Source organism: Lathamus discolor, chromosome 2 (genome assembly GCF_037157495.1).
Source record: "Lathamus discolor isolate bLatDis1 chromosome 2, bLatDis1.hap1, whole genome shotgun sequence".
In the NCBI taxonomy this organism is placed as follows: Eukaryota; Metazoa; Chordata; class Aves; order Psittaciformes; family Psittacidae; genus Lathamus; species Lathamus discolor.
Genome location: NC_088885.1, coordinates 124255635 through 124275297, shown reverse-complemented (window position 1 = coordinate 124275297; position 19663 = coordinate 124255635).

Genomic DNA, 19663 nt, shown 5'->3' with positions numbered 1-19663 from the left:
GTTAGTGGTATTAGAAGTAAACCTTTTTCATCTTTAGTTTAACAGAGGAGTGCAAATATGTGGTCATAGTGAGGCCTTTGCTGCATATCATAGTGGGGCTTTTGTGTATGTTTAGAACATGCTTGCATTTTAAACTGAGTTTTTGTACAAAGTATACAAGTAGAAGCTACTTAAGGATATTGTCTCAATTTCATTCTTGGGATTTCTGGAGATTAGGGTTTTTTTTAATGACTGATGCTGTGTGGATGCATATTTCATCAGGCGAATTAAGAGCCACCAACATTCCTGGCGAAACTTCTGACTTTCAAAAAGCAAAAAAACACCCAGACACAGCACACAGTTGTTAATTTTATGCTTGTTCTTTCTCAGAGGTCAAATGAAGGGTAAGAAAGCCCTTTGACCTAGGAAATGGCCAAAATAAAATTACTGCAAAATTAGAGGCTTCCAGAAAGAAGCTGAACTGGAAGACAGCGCGCTGGTATCGCATTGCACTAGCTGCAAAGTACTTGACTGCCAAGGACACCACTGCATGCATCATGGTTTAAGCTCCTGAATTGTCCTAGTGTTATGGCTATGTACAGCATAATAGATTAATCACTACCATGTTTCTTCGTAATAAGAGTAAATGCCTATGGGATAGGTAGAGGCAAAACTGAAGCTTGTAACTGTGCCCTGCGAACAGCTGTCAAAGCACTGCAAGCATTCTGCAGTATTGTGAAATACAATATACTCCAGCTTTCCCACTCCACAATCATCTACGGCTTATTCTGTACAAAAATACTGGTGTGGCTAAGTATTGCCATAGGCTGCGTAAGCTGATGGGGAGAGCAGTGCGTGGGGGTAATTCGGAAGAAAACATCGAATACCTAGACAGATGCAAACTGGCAGGTGTGAAGTAGTACTGGAACTGCCTCAATGTAAAATAAACCGTGGGTGCTCCTTTTTGCCTGTGAAGAACACTCCAGCTGTCAGCTACCAGAGTTTAGAAACATACCTAGTAAAATTCTGAGCAGCCGCATTTGTTGCTGTATTCACTTTGCAGAAGGCTGGGTGATAAAAGTCTTTCCTCTTTCTTCATCTGTACCTAATTATTCTGAGTTCCTAAAATGTGAACAAATCTATTTGTTAAGATGAGAATAACCTCTCAACCCATCTTGGATTCTGAACGTAATTCTTCAGGAAAAGTTGAGAGCGCATTATTTGGTGAAAGCGGGTGGGTGGTGGGGTCACTGGAGACTTCTTCAGTGAGGTTCAGTATCTAGCCTCGGGGGTGAGACTGACTGCTAAGATTCCTCTAAAGCTTAATATAAAGCTACTACAAAAAGAAATTGTCCTATTTCTTGTAGTTTGTACAGAGCTTGTTCAGCCTGCTTTACATGCAGGTTTTGAATAGGGCTGAAAAAAACCTGATTTACATTTGCAGTACTTTGCATATATATTGGTTGAAACATGGAGAGCAAGATCTACTTCTGTAAGCTGCTGCATGTGCTAGATCAGAATTTACATTAGTTGAAGATTTCTTCGTGTCATTGTTCATTGATGGGCATATGGCACTAGGTTTGCTAAATAACTGGGAGAGTTAGAGCTTCCCCTGGGGAATAAATTAAGATCAGTTAAAGCAGTTGTGCGGAGATACAAAACCGTCTCGGAGATGCACACTGTTAACCATGTTTTTGTGCCGGTTGTGATGGTAAAAGTTGTCTATTATGTTAGAATCTGAAGGCTGCTACCTGGAGCAAGTTCCCAACAGCTCTGTCTCTTCATGCCATGAAGACTGCACAGAACTTGGTAGCTACATAATTTCCAGAAGTGTTTAATACTTGCCCAGTGCCTACAGTTCAGGTTAGTTATCTGGCAGTGCTTGTCCCAATCTGAACAGCATTTCTAAGGAGCTGAATAAAAAATCACAGCTGGAACAAAATTCTTAACACAGGAAGCACCGCTATGCCAGCAGCGAATGGCAACATGTCTGATCGGCATGAAATGACACTTTCAAGTAGCAGATATAAAAAACTGAATACCACAAAACCACCATATGGGAGCATCGTTGCTCCCATTTCCTACTGGAGCACCGAGTTAAGTGTAAATAGTGAGAGTAAGGGAGTATGGCTGGCTTGAAGTAATGCCTTGCTGTTTCATACCTCTTCTCATTGAGATCCTTCAGGGACATGAGTGTGCTAACCCACGGGTGCAGGGCATTGACGTGTCGGCTTCTCCATGGGAACTGCTCCCCTGGATGTTTGCTGATGGAAAGGGAGGGTCACCATGAGCTCATGGTGAGCTACCAGGGAGCAGCTGGGAAGCTGTTCATGCCCAACATCCCACAGAAATGCAAACACCTGTAACACGAGGTCTTCACAAAGGTGGTTTTCTATTAACCTGGTTTTAGTTTGTCTATCCAAATTGCTCGGGAATCTGGGGAAGTGCAAAACTGTGAACCGTCTCTGATTCTTAGTTCATGCCTCATTACAAAAACAAGCTGAAATGCCTTCCATTTTAAGGGAGGCCTTCACGCTGTCCTGAGCGCCTCTGGCCTGAATTAGAAAAGTCAGACCTCTCGTAAGCAACTTTCCTTATTGAGTTATGTATAGGATTGCATCATGAGCCAGCACGGTTGGAAGCCAGTTTTGCTCTCAAAATAGACCTTATTGATTTGTTGAAGTTCTGTACTGATTTATTATCAGCTGGACAGCCTGCTGGGACATCTAGTCTAGGAAATGCTTTACCTAGAATACCTAGAAAGGTTGGACCTTGAGGAGGATCCTTGAGGTCCCTTCCAACCTGCTATGAGTCTGTGAACTTTTGGTAAGAAAATACCCTTTCTAGTTGGTTTTCCAAAAACTATTTAGCTGTCGTTACCTGACAGTTATGTGTTATGCTGTTACGGTATATTTCAACGGCTTTGTGCAACATGAGTTATTTCAGCAGTGCTACCTGCATGAGGTGCCCAAGGCATCTGCTATCTTCACGTAAATTAAAGCATCGCCCTGACGGTGGTGTTTACAGCCTTTCCAGCAGTTAATGTTGTTTGTGGTATTTGATCCTTTGTATTTCTTTAAGAAGGTGTCATCTCCTTTATAGAATTCCCATGTATACACCATCATATAGCTGATAGGAGCATCATTAATTTTCAAGAGTGTATGTATAGCATGGGTTGAAAGAGGTAGCACAAGATGTCCTATTTATTGTGTGATCTTTTGGCCGTGCTTTTTGCATTGGGAAGAATCGATGGTGCTTTGGTTTGCATTAAACTTTGAAGGACACGTAAAGAATCCAGCATGGGAACTCCTATTGGGAAGGGTGAGAGCAAGGAGAGGGAAGCTGGAAGCCAGTTCCCAGAGAAACAGGCATTCCACTTGCAAAAGGCAGCTCCTCATGGCCAGAAGAACAGCACTAATCTAAGGTTACACGAGGCTGTCTAAAGGTGATGGTTTAATTTGTATTATTGCAAGATTAATATTTTCCTGAATGAAAACTTAAACTGCTGTAATAGACTTTTGATTATAAACCCCTATATTGCTAATGTGGAAGTCCCACATTTAATATTGACAAAGCCATTCACGGTCATTATCTTGGTACAAAAAAATAAAAAGCTTATATTATCCTTGGTTTTCATGGCTTTACCTCCTTTGCTGCAACAAATATGTGCTGTAATGTTTTAGCAAATAACCATTATTGTTTATACACTGTAATTCAGTGGGATGGAGTAAATGGCATATTTTAAATAGTCTATTTCTTTGCATATAAAATACCTGTAAAGCTTACTGAAGGTAAAGAGTAGCTACTACTTAGCTCTCAATTGTTGGCTACATTCCTGAAACAATGAAGATATATCACGCACTATAATAGGGAAATGGCAGCCATTTAACATAGTTGAGCATTAACTCTGTCATTTAGGCTGCTGAAGCAATCTTATTATTATAGTCAGTGTAGCTGGTTTTGTTTCTCCATATGTGTAGATGTTCTGGTGTATAAAATGCGTTGCTGTTTGTAACAGTAAATTACATACGCTCGAACACTACCCTTGCTATTTAAATGAAGTTATATCTGGACCTTTCAACAGAATAAGCAAAGATAAAGTAATAACGTCTGGTTTTGAAATCTTTTTCATGGTAGTAGCTTTAAAAGTGAAAATGCCCTGTGTCACCCTGCAAAATTTTGTTCTAAGAGAAAAAATAACAGTCTTTTTCTATGTAAGCCTTCACTATGAAAACAGCTTCTTGAAACATATCTTTGCAGTGCTTATTATCAAAGAGGTGCATGTTACCCATTCCAAATCTCGGACCCTGTAAATGAAAGCTGGTGATGGCTAGTTTTTCACCTGGGGTATCTCTAAAGTCATGACCTTTTTAATATTACGTTTGCAGTTTATACCTGTGTGTCTGGCTAGAGCAGTTGAGAATGTCATAATTTGCTCTGTTTTCTTTTTTCTTCAGCCTTCCATGTACATGCACAAATACATGTATATATACACCACCCTCAGTACAATGAACCTTGGCAAAAGTGTCACTAGTGCTATAGCTAAATAGTCAGTACAACTCAATCGAGGGTCTATAGATTATGAAAAGGAAAGGGTAGGTAATAGGGGAAAACACCAAACCAAGCTTTGAACTTTAAAAAACTGTAATGTATCTAAATGTAAGAAAAGCTTTATTGAGACACTGTTCGTAATATACAAGATAATACATAATGTGGCATTATGCTGACCTCTCTGTAGAGTGAATTGACATCTGGTAAAGTCCAGTAAGGGGCAGACCTGATTATTTCTTGTGAAGACCCTTAATATGTAAAAGTTCCCTCCATAGTTTAATTGAAGTAGGAAGACAAGAAGAAAAAAACCTAATGCCACAAAATGAAGTGAAAGCTCAAAGGTAGCCCAGCCCTCTCTGATCCTTTTCTGCCCCTTGTCCCAACACCGTCATCACCAGCCTGCAGCAGGGTCTGTAAACAGGGATGTGGGGAGGAGTGGACCCTTTCCTTACGTGAGAGTAGCTTTCAGTGAAAAAAGGTGGCTACCACAGGCGTCCTGTTAGCTCTACAGTACTTTAATGTTAAACTGCCTCTGAAGAGATGTGTGCTTAAATGCCACCAGTGAACATTTTGTTTCCTTCCTTCAGGATGGGAACACCCAAACTCAGAGTGCCTTGTTGAATCCTGAGCCCCAGGCTAGCTCCCAGCTGCTGAGTGATGGTTTTGGGATCACCTAAATGGATGATAACGGGTACCCAGCAAAGTTTCAATGTCTGCTCCCAGTGACTATAGCCCATCTCGAGTACCCACCTACTCCTAGACTGAAACGGCAGCTGGCATCAGCTACTCAACCAATCCAATTTACTTTCAATCACACCATTACTACAACCTCCCTCCTCCATCTGTGTAAACATATGTCTTTGTTAAACACCACCATTTGTACAGGATAAAAATTGTCAATGCTGACAAAAATGCCCCCACATAATGCTGTTGTGATTGCAATGTTGTCCTTAAGCTGATTTTAAAGAAGTCTGTGAGCTGATCAACATCTTCCACTGCCCTTAGTGGGAAACTGATAGAAATAAATCTTGTAAAAATGGTTTTATTTTGTCCGTGGGTAAAATGCTTTTCCAAGACTCAGCTCTTAGAAGCTATATATTAATTGTTAGTGGCAGTTTGCAGTTCCACAGTAATACCCCAAAGCCATCACTGTTTCCTGAGTAGTCCTTTCTAATATTAGTGTGCTATCTTGGCAAGAGCATATTTCCCTTATACCTTTTGGGGCTGGCCCTTAAATCTGGCATAGGAGAAAGTCACAACTCTGAAAAAGCATTTGGTTATTAATGACTGCTCCTTGCACCAGCTTTTCTTCAGGAATGACTGCTTATGGCCTCTGTACAGGAGTCTTCTTGTAGTATAGCGCAGCTAGGACTGTCCTACAACATAATTTAATCACAGCATAACTGGGGGCCTCCACTCTCTAAACATGAGCATTATCGAAGAATTTCTCTTCAGCAAACTGAACGCTCATAAAAATTTTACAGTGCTGGGCCGTCCTGTAAAACATTGGCTTGATCAGCATTAAGGCAGGGAAAGAAACTGGTTTTGCTTTCTGGACCTAAGCTGCTCATTCTTTGGGCCTTAACAACAGACACTTAAAATTAACAGTCCCTATCGCTATATGTCTGCACTTCTCATCTTGCTCTAGCATCTATCAGCCCAGGGTGAGATCCTAAGCAAGTAAGTAAGCATTTTCTTTTGTGCAAACCTGCTTCTTCTGGTGCACACTTTGCTCCTTTCTTTTGCTCTTATTTACAATACTTGTGTTGCCATCATCATTGTGCTCTTCCATCTGTTCAGCCCTGGAAATACTAAACATGAAACTGTAGTTACCAAAGTCCCACCGTGACCTGGACTTTGATTCTGAGAGGACTTAAACCCAATCATTTTGCTTCTTGCTAGTTTTCTCCAGCCATTTTGGCACTCGGGTATGCTAGTGTGCATTTCCAAGCTTTTTTTCCGCATCATCTCTGCAGCTGTGAGGATTAGGGATGTTTGGTTTTTAATGAAAATTCAGGCTTTTTAGCATTGCTTCCCTTACAAATGAGTACTTTGCAAAAGCAAGCGTCAGAAAAACAAAAAACCCCAAACCCTGTAGAAAGATTAAACCAGTTTTCTGCCTTTCTTCTTACTTAGCTAATTCACTTCTTTCCTCAGTGGCCTCTGTTTTATTCTGGTGGTCATTCTGCTGTTCCGTGCTACCTTTTCCTGTTTCCCTGGCGTGGTGGTTTTGTAAAACATTCAGTGACTTCCACATTTTTGGGGATTTGGTTTTGTTTGTTTTGTTGGGTTTTCTGGCCTGCTCCACTAACCATAACCGTGATTCTTGTATAAACTAAGAAGTGGGATATCAGGAACCTTCTTTATTCAGTGTTTGGAAGTATCGGTATCTCCCCCTGCTAGGGACCTGGTGGCTGCTCATGCAACCTACCAGTGCCAATAGGAAGGACTCCTGCCTTGTGCTACTCGCAGTCCAGATATTTTTGTAGCTGCTGATCTGGCCTTATTCCTCAAGCTGCTGCTTAGTGGTTTATGACTATTTGAATGTTATGAAGTTTCTAAGGAGGCACTTTTTAATGGGTTAATCTTGCAGTTCTGATGAAAAGGGAGAAACTCCCACCCCGGTTGTCTGGTGCAGAAAGGCTGCTTTCGTCTTCTGCTGGGCCTCTGGACCCCCTGAACTCTGCCTTGACTTGAGGCTCAGCCTCCATTTCGCTGATGGTACCTCCACCACCTGGGCAAGGGAGCTAAAGGAAGGTGGCACTGGTCGGTTTCCCACATAAGCAGATACTTGCAGCAACACCTTCCCCTGGTGTGCTTTTACTTCGAGTTTCCCATTCAGCTTTTGGAGGCATAACGTGTCTTTTTGCATTTATTTTAAAAGGACCTTTAATTGGCTGCCTGGCTATGCAGATCTGCTGCATAGGAAGAAACTCCGCTTTTACTGCACCTCAGGTCTTAGCACTTCTTTCAGCTGCTGCGGTCCATGCTCATTCCTATTACTATGTATTTGGTCCTGTATCAAACACAGAACGTTTAGGCCCAGCCCTTGGCAATGCTGTTAAGCACGGTTATATGGCTATTGCCTCCCAGCCAACAGCTGATACTGTCCACTTTAAAGAAGATATTTCATCATTCTGCTTTTTTTTTTTTGTGTTTGTTTTCCACAGCATACCAGGTTGGAACAGACCTCAAGGATCAACTGGTCCAACTTTTACAGGTAAGCATGACCTAGGCTAGACGTCCCAGCACCCTGTCCAGCCAAATCTTATGTGCTGAAAGTGTCTGGTGTTGGGAGTCCATCACTTCCTTGGGAGATGATTCCAGTGTCTGTTCTTATTGTGAAAATTTTTCCTCTTGTGTCTGGTGGGACTCTTCCCAGGACTAACTTGTACCCATCACCCTTGTCTTTTCCTTGCAAAAAGCGGGCCTCAGTCTACTTTGTAACCACACTTTAAATACTGGGACATGGTGATAAAGGTCTCCCCAGATCCTTCCCTTCTGCAGGCTGAACAAGCCCAGCTCTCTCAGCCTTTCCTCACACCGCAAGCTTCCTGGACCTCTGATTATCCTTGTGGCCCTTTTCTGGACCCTTTCCAGCCTGTCCACATCTTTTTTTGTATAGCGGGGACCAAAACTGAACACAGTATTCTGGGTGTAGCCCAACAAGTGCTGAGTAGAGTGGGATAATGCCACCTTTGCCTCTGCTGGTGATGCCCCTGTTGATGTAACCCAGCAACCTGTTGGCTTGCTTTGCTTCAGCAGCACACTCTTCACTCATATCGAACTTGTGGTCCACCAGGACCTTCAGGGCCCTTTCCACAGCGCGGCTCCCCAGCTGTGCAGATCCCAGCCTGTGCTGCGCTCCTGGGCTGGGTTCTTCCCGGACGCAAGACCCCACAGCTGTCCTTGTTGAACTGCCCTTGCTGAAAACCCACCTGCAAACAAAGCGCCAAGGGACGCTAACTAATTCCTGCCGGATTTGCTCCTGTTGCCGTTGTCGCCCCGGGGCGGGCTGGCAGCGCCCGGAGCCGGACCGGAGGCGCCGCGGCAGCGAGCGCGGTGCGGTGCGGTGCGGGTGCGCGGCAGGGCGGTCGCGCTAGATGGCAGCATGGACGTGCCGTTGGAAGGGCGGGAGGCGGGCGGGAGGCGGCGGGGACCCGGGACCCACCGGGGAGGCTCTCGCCGCCACGGCCCTGGGCCGTGCTCTTGGCTGGGCATCAGCGCAGTGGGGCATCCCGAGCCCAGCGCCTAGCTTTAGCTTTCCTATGTGTTTATTTGTGTCATTCATTTGTATTATTTTAATGAGTTCTTTCACTTTTCGGCTGACTTCTGCGTTGCCGAGAAAAAAAGAAAGAGAAGGCTATTATATTTTCTTTGTTCTCACACAGCCCCCACTGTTCGCTTTCCCTAACTTTTTATCCTTATCATAGAATCATAGAATAGATCCTTCTTTTTTTTTAAAGAAGATCCTTCTTTTTTTTTTAAAGAAAAGCTTCCTGTGGAAGCAAGGTTTTGTCCCTAACTGAAGATCACAGCTTATTTTTCACACCTGATTTATTCATAACTGCATATACAGTGCTATGGACAATCCTAGTGATCCTGAAATGGAATTCATAGTAGGGATTGTATGGCCGTGTGTAAATATCGGCATATCTATGCTCTAAGTGGCACCTGCTTGAGTGACAGGAGTCCTGATCTGTCAGCAATGCAAGCACGGGTTAAATTACTGTTATTTTAGTGTAGAATAGAATGCTTTGGGTTGGAAGAGACCCTAAAGCTCATCTGAGTTCTGACCCCCTGCCATGGGCAGGGACACTTTCCACTACACCAGGTTGCTCAAACCGTCCAACCTGGCCTTGGACAGTGCCAGGAATGGGGCATCCACAGCTTCTGTGGGCAGCCTGTGCCAGTGCCTCACAACCCTCACACTAAAAACTTCTTCCTAATATCTAACCTAAATCTCCCCTCTGTCAGTTTAAAGCTATTCCCCCTTATTTTACCACTACCTTCCCTCATAAAAAGTCCCTCTCCAGATTCCTTGTAGGCCCCCTTCAGGTACTGGAAAGCCACAGTGATACCTCCCTGCAGCCTTCTCTTGTCCAGGCTAAACAAGGTCAACTCTCTCTGCCTGCCTTCATAGCAAAGGTGCTCCAGCCCTCTGAGCATCTGCATGGCCTCTTCTGGACTTGCTCAAGCGTATTCAGATCCCTCTTGTGCTGGGGGCCCAGAGCTGGATGTAGTACTCCAGATGGGGTCTCACTAGGGTGGAGCAGACGGAGAGAATCACCTGCTGGATGTGTTCCTTTTGATACAGCCCAGGATATGGTTGGCTTCCTGGTCTGTAAGTGCACATTGCTGGCTCGTGTTGAGTTTCTTGTCAATCAGCACCTTCAAATCCTTGTCCTCAGGGCTGCTCTCGATCCATTTTATCCTGAATGCAGAGGATCCTGGTATGATTGAACCCGAAATTTACCCCAGGCTCTTTGCGAGTGCCCCTTTTTAGGTGGCTAAGGTTTAGTCTGCATTTGTTCAATCTGATTTTGGACTGTTTTGTGACTCACCCAGTGCTGGGAGCAGGGAGAGCAGCCTGGCTCCTGGCCCTTCCCAGGGAGAGCTGCTTCCCCTGCCCGGATGGAGCAGATACTACAGATGCCTCCCTGCTGCAGCTGTAGGGCTGGTCCTGGGTGGGTGGAAGGGCGAGTAGGGCAAAGGAGAGGTCTGGGTAAGGGTGTGACACTTTACCCACGCTGGTATAAGTAAAGTTAGGCCCCAGGTTAAGGTAGCCAGAGTTTGAGATCTTGGTTGCTTCTTTAGAAGGTGCTGCTCTTTTACTCCCTTAGGCTTAGCCTTTGAAAAACAGGCATTAGTTGTGAAATTGGCGGAAACTAACCCCATTGTTATTGAGACAATCAGTGTAGCAGAGGTCAAAAAACATATTCTAATGTAGAGCCCAGAAGAGACACACTGATTTTTTTCAGTGTTATGTATGCATTTTATTCCATAAGATAGCAAGTGGATAGTTGGAAACAAGTATTTTTTCCTGTTCTAGGCCCTGTTTGAAAAGGCTTACTGTAAGATCAGTTGACTTGGTGGATGTGAATGAATGCATGTGTAGGAGAGATAAATGCTGTGGGTATTAGTTCAAAGAGCTCTTGTTAACTGGACTTTCCTGAATAGCTAACAGTCTGTTTATAGACTTCTCCCCACCCACATCAGTGCATATTCAACAACTCTATCCTATGCAATATACATAAAAGTTAAATTTCATCAAACTGCTACAGCAGTAAATGCTTCAGTATTCTTGCAGAGTGTAGCACAGAGGACACATGATAATGATTAGCGTTATTTCCCTCATGGGACTTTTCCAACACACGTCTGCTTGGTGTGTGGGCAGAGCGAGAAGACCAACTTAGGAATTCCTTTGTTTTATGGTCCTGTCTGGCCTTGTGTCAGACACACTGACTCCGGTTGTGGGAGCAACTGGAGAAGTTGGTGTAAAGTCTGCTGATGCTTGTAACGGGATTAAATTCCCTTCTCAGGTCTTTAGACACTTTCCTGGAAAGGGTCTGACATGTATTACTAGAATGGACTGCTCAAAATTAGGAACCTCTCACTGAAATAAAAAAATAGGGATAGAATAATGCCACGTAAAAGTGGATGACGATAGCAATATTCCATAGAGAGAGAAGTGATAAATGCAAGTTGTGGGTGTTACTGACTATGCTACCAAATATTTTGATACCAATTAAAGTGTAGTGCCACTAGAGATGTTTTCATCACAATATGAGACAGAAGTACAAATACTGACTCAGAGAACGACAGTGGGGATATAAGCTTGTGCCACAACAGATGTATAACTGCAGAGAGGCATCTATAGCAGAGTGATTCAGAAAAAGCAGGCACACAGGATTGCATCTTATGGAGATGACAGAAGTTGAGTTTTTTCCTGTGGGGACAGAAAAGAGATCTTCTCCCAGCAGTCAGGCAGAAAAGTGAATTCAATCTCAGCCTTTAGAAACGTCCCAGGTGGCAAGGACTGTCAGCAAGTCTAGATGGCTGCAATTCAGTGACTTAGGCTGAGTTTCATAGTGCAATGATTGTTTTATTTTTACTTTTTATTTTCATAGTAAGTCAAACATAGTCATTATGTGAAAACTTCTCAGACGTCTTACCCTGAGAAATACACTCTTGGGTATTTTGTTCGAAATGAGATTTGCAGTCTGATTGGTTTGAGGGCTCAACTCTTGGAGAGTCTCCTGTGTCTTATGTTCATATTGTATGGACATCATCAAAATGAAATTTAAAGTGTCTGTATTCAATTTGGCTTCAAATGGACATGTAGAGGAAGAAATAGCTCACAAGAGCTTTTATGTTGTTCTCTTCACAGTATACCTCTAACAGTTCAAAGCATAAAGACTTTTAGTTCTTCATTTATGCCTATTGCTGTGTTACTAGTAAGATGGAAAAACAACAGTGGGAACTGAAAGCAGGAACAGACTATTAAACACAGGCATTCAGTGAATCCTGAAGCAAAATGAGCATTTCTTTATTAATATTTTAGCAAAACTGGATTCTTTCCCCAAATAAAACAATGCTATAAAATATCACAGATTCAGCATCTGCTGGATCTTCATTAGTTTAACTGTTATGATTCAATTTAATGAAATTTTATCAGCAACACTTAAAACTGAAGTGCAGAGAGTGCTTTTTCTACAGATAACAACATCTTTGGGCAATAGAAATTTGGGCCTGTTTGCTGATGGTCTTTGTAGCACTACTTTAGGAATAGCTCTTACTGCTGCTTCTCTCTCCAGGCAGAAGAGTGTCTAACAGGGTCAGCAAGTGTTCTTTGCACTGAGAAGCACAAATTCCACTGGTGTGACTGTGTACTATTCACGTTACAAGAGGAGGAAAAAGAGGATGACCACATAGCTCTTCAGGTCAGCCAGACATGTAAAAGCCTCTCCCTTCTTTTTTACCACTGGTTTCTTCCTAGTGCCAGAAGTTCCAGAAATAAGGGTTTTAGGGAAGTTTTGCAAAATGAGGTAAAACAGATGGGCTGGGATCTGGAAAGGTCTAACCAAGTAAAGATGTCAGGGGAGGGCAGGGAGAGAGGAGGACAAGTAGTACCACTGGCTTGTTGAAGGTGGCAAAGTCAGTGGATTAGGATACCTCAAACAATTCCAAAAATTCTGGGATGAGGCGGCATATCTGTCAAATCCCACTGTTATTAAATTCAGAAAGGTTTTGATAACTTAATATACAGGCAGCTTTAACTTGGAGAAATGGGGGTCATAGTTGTAGACACCTCTGTCTACGGCTTTATTGCGCTAGCAACCATTTTGCCATGATTTCCTCTTACTTAGACTACCTTGGGAAGTTCAAGGGTGCTACCTATGGAGCATCAAGGTAAATACAGGGGAAAGAACATCAAACATTGCTTAAAATAGGGACAGGAAGCTCAACCTTGTTGGGCTGTGCAGCAGTCGTATATAAAGAAAAGTCAGAAAGCAAAAAAGGATGTTGCCTTAATGAATTTCTGTTCTGTGCACCCCAATCTGCTTGCAAATCTGCAACCACTAAAACACACAAACAATAACACATAAAATAGTGCAGAACTGAGAGAAGCTTGAACTGACCTTGGCACCTGGGGAGCAAGGAGGTGGCTGAAATACAATTATTACTCCTTTTGCTGACTTTGGCCCTGGATGAAATAAATGATCAGAAAACCACAGTTTCATTAACCATTTACCATTAAGTTGCTTGACTGCTTGCTTCTCATTCGACTGGGAGACAATTTGTTTTTCACTACCTGGCTTGAAGAGACACTGAAGAGGTGAGCTTACTATTTTATATCAATATACCACCAGGACCTCGAAGACCCTTTTGCTCAATTCCTTCTCTTTTCAGAGTCCTGACAAGTGCTGCTGCTCTGGCTGTGCATAGCCAGACATCTCAGTATAAGAGCTCACGGGCTCACATTGGGACAGGATCGTAAGAAATGCTTGATTCAGAAAGCGACGCTGGGCTGTCAGTAGGTGGTGTGGCAGCATGAGGTTGAGTAAAGCATAACACGCAGGAGGGAAGCCTTTAGGTAGAGTTAAAGTGATCCTGCCTATAGGACTGCACAAACTCTTTGGTACCCCTTGCAAAAGCAGAAATAGGATTAATGTCCTGGTTGACAAGTAGCCCATGAAAGCATACTGTGTGCGTGTATGATTTCCTAGTGTGGTGATCCAGACCTCCTTTGCACATTAAAGGCTTTCATGCAGCACATGCAAATCTTGTAGGCATGCCTCTAATAGGTAGAGTGTTGGACCACTTGGTTAAAGAGTCCTCTGTATGTGTCATAATCACATAAGTTAAATTCAGCTTGCTGCTTGTGGAGCTGTCAGCCTGAATGCTCTTGAAATTAAGCTTTCACAGTTTGCCATCTGGGTCCTGTATGAAGGCAAAAATGTTTCCCATCTCTAGAACCACGTATTAAGAGACAAAAATTGAAGTTTTCTATACACCTGCCAAACCCACATCTCGGTACCAATTATGGTTGAGAGTTTTCTTGGAAAAAAATCCGTACAACAAAATGTATCTTTCTGATAAAGTAGTGGAAGCATTTAGTTTAGAAGTTTCAAGTTATGCATGACTGGTATTGCATGCTTGTCGTTATAACTGTAGTTAAAAGTCTTAACCTCTTCACTCAGTTCTTGTTTGGGCAAGAACCCTACTCACCTAATTGGTCTGAAATGCTAGTGTCTTCAGTACTGATCCCTCCAACATCAGGATCCTTTGTCACAGAGCTTCAGTTCAGGCTGGCTTTACCCATAGGGGTGATTTTGAGCAACCTTAAGGAAATACCTAAGGTAACTTCTGTGAGTTTTTAGCAGGAACGGCTCGCACCTGGTAAAGTATTTTTCATTTTGCATTTTTTTAAAAGAGATGATGATGATCGGCCTGAGTTTTGCTCAGATTGTAAATGTTCTCCTGCTTTTAATTTGCATTTCCATCTACAGTTGACAGACTTTAGAAAGTCCCTTTCTCCTTCTGTATTTGTGCAATAATGAACAGGCCGGCATTCGGCTTGGTTGTGTGATCAAATCTAACTTCATGAGATTGCTGGGATATAAGGTCTCTGTACAGCCATCCAATAACTCACTCCTAAGGTATGCGCATGTAGGAGACAGCTGCAATGGAGCATGGGATAGCACCATGAATTGCTTCTCCTTTCTCTAACTTTGTGCCTAGATGAAAGAAATACTCAGAATATCGGTGTTTCATTATTATGACTACAAAAGGAGGGTGAACATAGTCATTAGAAAGCACTGATGTAATACATGTCTGTTTCTACATTAATAACATAGATTTAGTTCAGAGGGGTGAAATGAAATATATGCCTTGCTTCACTGCAAGCTATTTTAGTCCCTCCATGCAGACTTTACAAGCTGGAAATCACATAGCCTTGGTATAGATAGATGGGAGCCAGCTAACAGGTGATTAAAACCACTTTGAATTCCTGGCTTTCATTGTTTTATGGCTGCGATGTCTCATCTTATGTAGAAAAATGTACTTTTCTGGGTGCCAGTACACAGTCTTGACATCTCCCTTTCCCTAGCAGGGGTCCCACGTTCCCTGCGTGGCATCAGATACTGAAAACGTGGTGGTTGTTGGGGTGGTTATACATTTTGCAATTGTATATAAGAGATATTTTGATAATTCGGCAAGGGATTTTTCTTTTTTTTTTTTTTTTAATTAAAGCTTGATATTTTGCAGCTGAACTGTAGCCCTAATTACTGGTAGTATCAGCAAGTGTAGTTTCCTGAGAAGAGCTACAGCTCTAGAGGTCTCCAACACATCAGTGATGGTTCTTACAGATATATTTGCATTTGGTGGGAGCTGTGTAAGTATTTAGTGGCATATTTGTGTCTTTGCTGGTGACAGCATATTAATAAGCACTCATCCATTTATTAACAGCATCCTGTTTTAATTCAAAAAGAGAGAAAAAGCGACGGAGGCTTAAGCGCTTAAACTGTATCGGCAAAGAAACATATAATCAGGAAGAGGAATCAGCTTGTGAATGAGTCCTCAATTTAAAAAAGGCAACATTGTTACACGATTATATTTTTAATTATTTGACTAATTATTTACTAATTGGGTATAACATGTGAAGGCAGTGCTAACAAATCATGGCTTTGGGAAGCGTTTACATTCAGGATCAGTATAACGTGTACTTACACAAACAGTAATTCCAAACTGAGACATCTAGATTGCTGTAAGAGCTGGGTATCATTGGTGAAAATAGGATGTGAATCTCAGTTGAGTTCTTGAATTCTTTTTTCTGCAGCACATTTGTAATATCACAGTGTAAAGACTGTGAGAGATAGCAATTTTGTTTTGCAAATGAGTATGGGTTATTTTTCTGAAATTATTAGGATTTTTTTCCTCACCCATTTCTACATTTCTTCTACAATCCTTAGTGTAGATAATATAAAACACTGTAACAGTACGTTGTACCTCTTTTGTCTTGTGGAATATTTCACTGGGGTTATTATCACAACTATTTTGCTACCTTCAGTGAAATTAACATTGATTCCATTCGTTGAAATCATATGGAGACTGCAGCTGCAGTCTGCCTTATTACCAAATGAGTACAGTTTGCCCTTCAATAATTCTCTAAACTCTCAAATGCCTTGGAAATGATATGCTGCAGTGTTACCGAACTGTGACTGAAGCACCATTTGTGCAAAGTGTGACAGTGCACGAACGATATTCCACAATAAGAGTTCAAATGACATTAATCTTTACAGAGAGGTTCAGTGACTGTGAAGATTCCTCAAATACCAAATAAAGACACTATGGCCACACTTCAAATTATTTCTGAGCAGCTCCTCTGTATACCTCCTTTAGAAACATGTACATTAATTTCTCTGCTATATATTTAAATGTAACCGATAAGAAATTGAAAAACGTAATAAATGATATTATTTCTGCAACTGCATTAGTGAAAAATTTAGATCTGTGTTTGCTGTAGATAAATCCTCTTGGCAGTGGTATCATTAAGTTTGTAATGGTAGGCAGTGTAATCCACTTACTTTCATTGCTTGTGGATGACACTGCATAACTGATTTTGTGGTTTTGCTTCCTTCTGCCATCTTGAATTACAGCTATTCCTCAGTTAAAAAGGGGGCAGGCTCTGACCACTGTTATTTTCCCACTGTCTTCATAGGATCCCAGTACAGGGAAGAGAAAATAGTGCTGTCTAGATGGAGATTTAAATTTAAGTGGCAATTAAATTTGTATTAGTTTTGGAAATGGCAGTATTGATCTCTGAGGGACCATGAAATCTGGTAGTAGGAATGTGGGTCTAGGAGCTGGGTTATTCCACTTTCAAGCCCTTCTCTTTTGCTTACTTGGTTTTTGGCCCTTGGGAATGTCCTCTGATTTCCCCACGTGAAGTGGAGATAAGTAAGGCATCGCCCCCATATCACACAGGCATTTGAGAATTGATTACTCAGTATCTGCACAATTCTTGTAGTAAAATTTCCTGAAAACTGTATCTCAGTGTCCAATCTTGTCATGAAGAACTGGATTAATGGAGAAAATGTAGACAGAAGTTATATGGCCAAGGTCAGTTGGTAAGATCATGCCACCATTGTTTATCAAAGGTACAGTTGTCCCAGCTCTTGGTCTTCCGATGTAAATCTCAGCCCGTTTTTCCTCCCCTGATTTCCATCATTTGTTTAGCTGCATATCACCAAGCATTCTGTACTCCTTTGAAAGCCAAGACCCCATCTAAGTTTACCAGTGTCTTCAGAGGCCAGAATTCACCTTTTGTGGCTGTGATTCTGCTAGGAACAGGGAGAATAATTCCAGGTCCTGACAAAATCACATGCTGTTTGGTGCAGCAGACCCTTGCTCAATTGCTCGGAGCCTGAACAGGGAAATAGTCCCCAGGGACTGGTGGAATCCCATCCTTACCTTGGAGTAAAAAAATTGATTTACTTTTCCATTTATCATCAAGGAAATTGCCTTCTTTGCTGTGACAAACCAACCTTCTGACATCACATCGGAGATTAATTGCTTAAGACCAGAAGGGACTACTATGACCATCTAATCTTCCTTCTTGCATACCATAAACCTTTGTTCACTAAATAACTCACACTTGAAGGCCAGTGTATCCCCAAGGAAAACAGCCAGTCCTGATTTTATTGCCAGATCCCACCACAACTTTTATCATATTTTCCAATGGTGAACTATTTCTAATAGTTAACTGCTAACTGTTATCTATTTTGCAGTGTTTTCAATGTGTGCTGTCTTAATTGTTTGGGATTTTTGTTTCAATTTTTTTGCTCAAAAGCAAGTGAAAGTTCTTCCTTTATGACACACTGAGGAGGAAACTCTTTCAAGGTAATCTGGTTCCTGTTCCAGGAAGCTTCGTATTCTTCTTTTGAACTGATGAGGACCTCTGAGTGGCTGAAACCATGAACCAGATCTCCTCCCTTTCTTCTGGATGGTGCAGGCAGGTTACTTGTTTGTTCTCTGATGCTATAGGTCTTGCACATCATCATGTAGTGGGACAAGAAGACATAGTTTCAACAGAGATGAGGAACATTCCCTCCTCGTCTGTGATCTGCTCAGACATACAGAAGTACAGTTCAGATTTTGGAGTCTCCTCTTCCTGGTTTTGGGAACCTACCACCATGTTGTTGTGCAAGGCAAGTTATAGACAGAAGGAAGAGCCTCACTCTCACAGGGCCCTATCCTCATGGGGGACTTCAACCATCCTGACATATGTTGGAGGGACAGTACAGCGTGGCACAAGAAATTCAGGATGAACGATTATGTGGAAGACAACTTCCTTCTGCAAGTAACAGAGTAGCTGACAAGGAGAAGTGCCATGCCTGACCTCATGCTTACCAACAGGGAAAGGCTTGCTGGAAATGTGACGCTCCAGGGCAGCCTTGGATGCAGCTATCATGAGATGATTGAATTCAAGATCCCCAGGACAGTGAGAAGAGCGTGCAGCAAGCTCACTGCCCTGAACTTCAAAAGAGCAGACTTTGGCCTCTTCAGAAGCCTGCTTAGTGAGGTTCCATGGGATATAGCCCTAGAGGGCAGGGGGGCCCAAGACTGTTGGTTGATATTCAAGGATCACCTGCTACAAGCTCAGGAGTGCTGCATCCCAACTAGAAGGAAGTGCAGCAGGAGGGCCAGGAGACCTCCTTGGATGGATAAGGAGCTGCTGAGGAAAATTCAAAGGAAAAAAGAGGCTTGTAAAAGGTGGAAGCAAGGACAGACGGCCTGGGAAGAGTACAGGGATGTTGTCTGGGAAGATAGGGACCAGGTTAGGAAAGCTAAGGCCCAGTTAGAATTAAACTTGGCTAGGGATGTTAAGGATAACAAGAAGGAATTCTATAGCTACCAGAACAGGGACAACGTAGGCCCCCTCCGGAAGCTATCGGGAGAACTGGCTACCCTGGATTTGGAGAAGGCTGAGGTTCTGAATGACTTCTTTGCCTCAGTCTTCACTGGCAAAGGCTCTGACTGCACCACCCAAGTCCTGTAAGGCAGATGCAGGGACTGTGAAAATGAAGACCTTGGGCCCACAGTAGGAGAGGATCTGGTTCGAGACCATCTTAAGAACCCGAAAGTACACAAGTCCATGGGACCTGATGAAATCCATCTGTGGGTCCTGAAGGAGCTGGCAAATGAAGCTGCTAAGCCACTGGCCATCATATTTGAAAAATCGTGGCAGTCAGGTGAAGTTCCCTACGACTGGAAAAAAGGAAATATAACCCCCATTTTCAAGAAAATGGATGACCCAGGGAACTACAGACCAGTCAGTCTCACCTCTGTGCCTGGGAAAATCTTGGAACAGATTCTCCTGGATGGCATGCTAAGGCACATTAAAAAAACCAAGGTGCTTGGTGACAGCCAGCATGGCTTCACTAAGGGGAAACCCTGCCTGACCAATTTGGTGGCCTTCTATGATGGGGCTACAGAACTGATGGACAAGGGTAGAGCAGTTGGCATCATCTACCTGGACTTGTGCAAAGTGTTTGACATTGTCCCACACAACATCCTTGTCTCTAAATTGGAGAGACATCAATTTGGTAGGTGGACCACTTGGTGGATA